The sequence below is a fragment of the Triticum dicoccoides genome, chromosome 3B (assembly GCF_002162155.2).
Source record: "Triticum dicoccoides isolate Atlit2015 ecotype Zavitan chromosome 3B, WEW_v2.0, whole genome shotgun sequence".
NCBI lineage: Eukaryota > Viridiplantae > Streptophyta > Magnoliopsida > Poales > Poaceae > Triticum > Triticum dicoccoides.
The window spans coordinates 784,670,371-784,678,454 of NC_041385.1; the positions used below are offsets into that span (position 1 = coordinate 784,670,371).

The window sequence follows — 8,084 nt, forward strand, 5'->3', positions numbered from 1 at the left end:
GTCTAACTTAAGCCAGTTTTTGAACATAGGTGATTTTTTCCACCACCTCCAAATCACCCAAATTTTCTTGTACATGGTGGCCCACATGTGTCAAACATGGCTATGAAATAAAATTTGGAAAAAGAATATTTTACAAGGCCCCCTTGAGGTATAGACCGATGTTTTGAGCAGCCAGTCTAGAGGGCAGTATCAATTCAAAAAAAATCAAAAAAATATAAAACCTTGAAGACCTAGCCTAGTTTGTGCAATAGGTCATGTGTGCCAAAATAGAGGTGATTTGGAGGTGGTCGAAAAAATCACCGCATTCCGGAGGGGCCATTTAGTCTAACTTAAGCCAATTTTTGGAAAAAGAATATTTGGAAAAACATGGCTTTGTTTGTGTAAGAGGTCATGTGTGCAAAAAAATGTGCATTGAATGCAAGTGAGCATGTGTATAATAAAAATACTAGGTGTTTTGAAGGTAGAAACATTAATTTGGCATATATGCAAAAGAATGTGCATTGAATGCAAGTGAGCATGTGTATAATTTAGTGTGTGATTTGAAGAGGAGAATATGCCATAAACACGTGGCAATATGCGAAAAAAAAGTGCCCACCTACCAGAGCAGGTTCATTCATACACCACGGCCTGCATACGACTAGGAACCCAGGCTGTTCATGGGCCAGGATGCAGGCCCGTGGTGCAGAATAACTCTGCTGCTAGAAGGCCCCATGGGGCAGAGGTGACGAGAGTTAGGCAATGTACTGCCTGCATATGATGGAAGCTTGGGAGGGGAGTCGCAACCGGGTATATAAACCGGTGCGGCGCTCTCTCGCTTGGCGAGGTGGGACTAAACTCCCACCACCCCACGGCTGTGCGCTGCTCTGTGCCCTGCGCGGCTCTGCCTTGAGCCCAATTTGGGCGGGCTGGCCCAGGGCACCTTACCCGTGGCGCGCTGATCTGTGTTTTATAAATTACTTTGTTTTTCACTTCTTAACTTCAAAATTTATTTTCTTGTTTATATTTCTATATTTACAATCAAATCTCTTTTTTCTTTATTATTTCTAATAGTGTTTACTAAAATAAAAAAAGTATGCCAAATTTTGTTGCGTTTTATTTCATTTGTTCGTTCTCTTTTTAAATAAATGTAAGATAATATGTTGGCTTTTATCGCACTTATTCATTTCAATTTTTCTTCTGTTTTCTATATTCTCCTCTTTTCTTTGTTCTGACGGTTATAAATTTAAATAATGTATGATATAATGTTGTCTTTTATTTCACTATTCATGGTTGTCTTTTTCAATTATAAATTTTCTTTTCTGTTTCATACTTGAAATATTATTAAACTAAATGTAGTTGGGACAATCGCATGCATGCCTCCACATGCACCATGTACTAGAAGCAGGTTTACCTTCCCGGTCCCATTGAATGATCCCAAACTTTATGCATACCCAAGGATGATCATGGCATGCATGCATGACAAGTATCGTTCATTTCCGACACTCGAACCATTTTCTAGGGTTTATCCGGCGACAAAACCCTACAACACTACCCCCACGTGACGCAACGTGCGTTTTGTGTCCGAATTTGTGCACACCTTGCCGGGGGGACCACATTGGCCGTGCCCACATGGTCCCAATAGTTGGGGTCATCTCATGCATGCCTCCGCATGCACCATGTACAAGCAGGACCATTCGGGTCTGCCGGAGGGCAGGTTTGAAAGTGGTTTACCTTCCCGGTCCCATCGAATGATCCCAAACTTTATGCATACCCAAGGATGATCATGGCATGCATGCATGACAAGTATCGTTCATTTCCGACACTCGAACCATTTTCTAGGGTTTATCCGGCAACAAAACCCTACAACACTGGCCCCACGTGACGCAACATGCGTTTTGTGTCCGAATTTGTGCACACCTTGCCGGGGGCACCACATTGGCCATTCCCACATGGTCCCAATAGTTGGGGTCATCTCATGCATGCCTCCACATGCACCATGTACAAGCAGGACCATTCGGGTCTGCCGGAGGGCAGGTCTGAAAGTGGTTTACCTTCCCGGTCCCACCGAATGATCCTAAACTTTATGCATACCCAAGGATGATCATGGCATGCATGCATGACAAGTATCGTTCATTTCCGACACTCGAACCATTTTCTAGGGTTTATCCGGCGACAAAACCCTACAACACTGCCCCACGTGACGCAACGTGCGTTTTGTGTCCGAATTTGTGCACACTGATAGAGATACATTTGAATATATAATATTGCAGAACTGATAGAGATACTATAAATATTGTTGAACATATACAAGTATACAATAACTAATAGGTGTCACAAATATTTTTTATTGAGGGAAGAAACAATGATATTAATTTTGAGGAAAAAACAATGTAGAGGTAGGTGGGCCGGCCCAGACCGCAAATAACTGTCCGATCCATATTGTGGGGGCCCACCATGCTGCGCTTTCCATGCACGTCGATCACATGCACGTCGATCACGGGAGTAGTTGCCGTTCGGTTACACAATTCCGGGATCGTGCTAATCCTTATGTTCCTAATCCCTACATTGAGGAGCACGTTCAGCCTCGATTCAACGGAGGAAAATATAGATCGCGAGATTGGCCACAGGGAAGTTACGACGACCTAGGAGACGACCTCGTATATAATCTCAACCTCCTCGCACATGTCGTCGTCTAGATCGCCTCCTGCCGGCGAGTCGTCGACAGCTCCGTCCGCCGCATCCCACACGCCACAAAAACCCCGAGAAGATCAAGGTCGTCCCCACGTGATGGCCGCCGTCGACGAACTACGTCGACAACGCATCGCCGACTTCTTTCATCTTCGTCGACCGATCAAGTAAGTTGTCCTCCTTACCTCGTGCCTTCATAGCAAGCTAGTTCTATCGTCTTGTTGCTGTCATGGACTTAGGTTTACCACATAGTTTCAAGTAGCTAGTATCAACTCGACTAGATGCATTCTGACCAGAAGGCGTACATGAAATAAATCTTTCATATCAGGGTAGAATAGAGAAAAGAAAATCTCCCATGCTCGGGAGGTACCGTGCATGGAAGAGCCGTTGATTTTTCTTGAAGATCCGATGCATATATGTGTTTATGACAACGAGAACTTTAATACGAGACCACTTTTGAATATATTTTAACAAGTTTGAAGATTCATGTTCTGAATCATGATGAAACACTGTAAAATTAAGAAGAATCGGCAGCCAATGTAAAATTATGATACACAATGTAACACGGCGAGCCATAGTGTTAGTTAGATTTTTTTCTTTACGAAATAGAATGCAACATTATTAAAAAAATGCATGGAACTAAAACAATTATACAAAACAAGATTGAAGCATGGTTATTTAGTTGTCTAAAAACTAACTTTCAAAAATATATTCAATATTAGTCTTGTTTTAAAGATCTTGTCAAAAAAAAACAATTATGCAAACAGAATGTTATTTTTTGTTGCCTCATATCAGCACACACTTGGGTGCATGTTGCTGTATACATGGTGCATTAGTGTTATTTTTGCATTTTTGTTTGCTGCTGCCAGAAAGTTTTATATTTTTACATGTCTATTGTTATTTTTGCATTTGTGTTGGCAAATGTAACGAAGTTTTATATTTTCTTTCTATAGGATGGACGAGCTAAATGGAGAAATAGTGTGTGCCGTTGAAAAACGGTGCAAGCTTGTTGCCGCTCTATCGAGCGGTCAACGCGCTAGAGTGGCTGATACAACATTACGCAGCATGCTCCAGATACCATCTATTAAGATGCGTACCCTTCTGATTAGGTATATGATTGAGAATTTTGATGCCAGCAAGTCCAGATTCATTATACAAGATCAGGTTGGGGAGATGACTCTCGGTGCGGTCGATGTCGAGTGCATCTTTAACCTCGAGAAACAAGGACTCTCCGCTTCAGACATTCTGATTGAAGAAGAAGAGGACATGAAGGAGCGGGTGCCACCACAATTTCTCAGTAAGACATCAGAAAACATAGTGATAGATAATCTCATTGAGGACATAATTAAAAGTAAAGCCACCGACGACGATTTTCTTCGGAAATTAGTCCTTGTCCTGTTAGGAACAATTATTGCTCCCATGTCGAGCAAGATTGTGCCAAAGCAGTACTACGCTTTGGTCCATGATGTGAAACGTATTTCAAAGATTAACTGGAATGCCTTCACCCTGCGTGTTCAACTCGATTGCCTTCGCATAGTGAAGAAAGGCAAACACCTACGCCAATGGCCAAAAGGCAATGGCTCTGTTGCAGGTACACAAATGAGGCCTGTTGAATAATGTCAATTATAATATCATTGCAATTTTATGTGCCGTATTGAACTAACTCTAAATCCTTATTTTTTTGTAGTACTTGTACTGGGAGAAGGTGCAACCTGTCGAAGGCGATTGCGCCTATAATCCCAACTTGTCCATACAACCTCTTATGAGGAACTGGACCGAAGGTGCAGCCACTAGGAGAGATCGGTTCGACTATGACAATGGGCGCGGCCGTGGTAACGTCAAGGTAAGTCATTCTGTTCTGTCTTTCTTAAATGTTTTGTAACTAAGTAATATTTATTTTTAATTCATCACATGTACTTGTGTATCACATGCAGATCGAAAATAATATCACCCAAGAGTATAGGGCGCAAGAGCCCAAAATCCCATATAATTGCCTACCATGAAGCCAAAAACCAAACCTGCAAATGGAAACGCAAAGAAGTCGACGACAACCCCAATGTTGGAAGATTTGATGGAGCTTCTAATGAAGCGGTGCATGGACTTCATACACACCCAGATGAGGCAAATCATTGATCAAGTTGTTGAGGTGTCACACCATAACATAATAGTTTACAGTTTGTTCCCTGTTTTAAACCATGCAAGCATTCTTAACTTTATATATCTATTGCAGAGGTTGTTGGAGAAGATGAACAAATCAGGTGTCATGTACAAGCCGGCTGCTGCCGTGCCATCCGTGGACAATGATGTGGATCAAGAAGTGGATTCGTTCGAGAACGGTCCATATAAAAAGAAGGAATTCGTATACAAGGATGACATAGACTCACACGGAGAGCCTGTCATTGACATGACGCAACCTGATGAAGTGGTTCCCAACCATAAATCCGTACCTGAGGTACTATGTATATATATTTCTGTCTATAATTTTCTCCTTCCATTTTTATATGGGCTGAAATGTTCACACCATATTGTTTGCCAAACAGAAAACCCCAGCAAAGATGAATGGACACAAGGAAGCTGCACCTATTAAGCGTAATGATGAATGTGGCGCTACACCCGAAAACCCTTGGGTCGTTGGTAATTCTACACAAGCACCTTCATCGGACATAGACATTTGTCCATTTCTGTCAGCAAGTTAATGGCTAAGGCGAACGGAAAAAAGGGTGCAACAGTTGATAAGGATGAGGAAGTTATGTCCGGTAAGCGGAAGCAGACCGTTCCCAAGAAATTTGAATCCCCTACGCACTTGAAAAGCCCAGCAGGCGTACCAACCGTGGTCAGAAACCCACCGGTACCCGTTCTGCTAGTAGGGGTATCGTAACTAACTTTCTCGGTTTGTTGTATACTATGAATGCATATGATCACCATTGTTGGCGTTCATATTATTTCACGCAGCTCTTTTTCCTGAGATTGATGAGCCGGAGGGTGTGGCAGATGAGTTGACGCCGGAAATAATTGATGCAGCTGTTTCATTTGTCGAGTTAGCTTCTAGCACCGACAAGAATAAGGGGAAGAAAGTTTACTACAGTGAAGCTCGTGGCATATCTCTGACATCCGAAAGGATTCGACCGGTACTAAGTCATAGATGGCTGTCGGACGATGTAACTACTACTTGCATGTTCTGTTATTTAAATTGTCAATAATCTATGTCTCAAATTTCAACATGTAATGCCCTGATATTCTATGAAGATTATTGATGCTTATATGGGACATTTGGAGCTGAGCGTTGGTCATGATCGTTACCTCTGTCCAGCGTGGAGGTCCAAATTCCTTGTAGATCGTGCTATCGCGCGAGACGATCCGTTGCCGTCGAGCTGCAATACGGACAGTGCTCTGTCCAAAGCTGGAGCAGTTAATAGAGTCACGCAAGAGTATACTGTGCGTGATAAGGTACGTTATGTTTGTAATTCTTCACTTCAGGACATTTCATCTAGTATTTCATTTGATCCATTATGGTTTTTGGCACTGTAGACGTATATCGCGTTGAATATCGAAAATGCCCACTGGATGACCGTGGTCATGCACATGATCAAGAAAGAATTCCAAGTTCTCGATTCACTCTATCCTCTGGAGCTGACAGAAAAGACTGTCAAAGCACTGGTAATATAACCAACATTTGTACCATTGCTCTTCCATGTTGTTTATGATTCTTCTTCAACACTATCCTGTTTATAGCGAATGGCTATAGCAAACGATTTTCGCCAAGCAAATCTTATTACACCAGGGAAATATCTAGACGTAAGTAAGTGGCCTATTAACGAGTATGACATGCCGCAGCAAGAGGATGGGTGAGTTAGTACGACATCATGCACATTCAAACAACAATACACATGTTCGTATTGCACGCCGCTAATGTTTGCATATATACCAGGAACTCTTGTGGCCTTTTTGTCACAGAATGTCTACAGCATTGGGACGGGGACCGAATGACCCGCGATTTTTCACAGGTATGTTGTTATTTACGTTTGTAGAGTAGCTACTATGGTCGTGTACAAAATTCGGTTCATGTAACCTGTATGTCATTTTTTGCAGGCCAGCGTTGACGCAAGGAGAAGACGTTTCGTCGCCGAGTTGATTATGTCACCTTCGAACACGATGGAGTGTGTGAAGAACAAAATTCGCGAAATCGCAAGGAAAAGGCGCGCATGAAGAGTTCTTGCGGCATGCAAGGGTCAAGTTTTAGTGCTTTGGATTTAGTCCGGTCGATGGTTTCGACGGCATGATTATCTTACTGTTTCTATCATTTTTATGTAATAATCACAGCATCTCAAATATTGTGACACATACATGTGTATGTGTCTGTCAAACAATAGGCTCGTACCTGACAATTCGGTCATACAATTCGCTCGGAGAAGACAATTTCGTCGTACCAATAAAGTTTTGGCTTCAACTATCAATTGTTCTTGCTTAATATTGTTCTCATTCTTCAATTTTTTTATAATTGCATTTATCACATTCATAGTATTCGCATTCTATTTTTCTCTTCAACTGCTCTCGGAAGTTTCATATTAAAATTTTCACATTCTTTACTTTTTTAAAAACTCTATCAAACTTTTGCCTTCTGCCTTAGCTATCTGCATGTCAATAATCTCCTGGTAATTTCCCCTCATCACATGATTATGAAAAGTAATCATGTTAGCTATGTAAATATATCGAGGCAGAACGTATTACACAGATGAAAATTAGTCATGTCCGCTCGTTCGCTCTATCGCATTATTAATTGACTTGAATTGCTCATGATTTATTTAGGATGATGTCACTTCTGAGTATGTTGAATGGGTTGATGGGGAGTGGGATAGCAAAGCAAATTCAGTCATTAAGTATCTAGCCATGAAGAACAAGAAACTGGAGACTAATATTACAGAATGTGAAGCTGAAATTAAAAGGAATGAGAAAGAAAAGAGGGCAATGGTTAAGATGCACAAGGAAATATTGCTCTATAGGGATAGGATTTTAGGATTTGGAGGTCTTCTGTATCTTGGCCTGCTTGCCACTATAATTGTTGTCATAGTTACCAAGTAGATTGTTCATAAAGTTATTGACATCATTGTAGTTGACATGATGAAATCCTGATGAATTATTTGCTATTCAGTTTATGGGCAAAGTGTAATAGACATTGCAGCAGAAATAACATGGTGCCATCATGATTGGTAGACAATGCACTTTTGGCATGTTCTATATTTGGCAGACACTGCACATTTGTCATGTTCTATATTTGGTAAGTGATGCACATGGGCACATCACATAGCAACACTACTGATTTGTGCAGCAGCCCACTTCATTGTCTTGTTGCAACATAGGAGCAACATCTAGCAACACCTACACCTTTGATTCAACACTGAAGCAAAAAACAACAGTAC

The 8,084-nt window shown here is 41.5% G+C and overlaps 1 long non-coding RNA gene across 1 annotated transcript; it reads left to right on the forward strand.

Moving 5' to 3' along the window:
* Positions 1 to 5,391: 5,391 nt before the first annotated feature.
* LOC119278465 lies at positions 5,392 to 5,991 on the forward strand. Its single transcript, XR_005137806.1, has 3 exons — positions 5,392 to 5,423; positions 5,689 to 5,825; positions 5,914 to 5,991. It is a non-coding gene; the product is annotated as an uncharacterized LOC119278465 (long non-coding RNA).
* Positions 5,992 to 8,084: the final 2,093 nt, after the last annotated feature.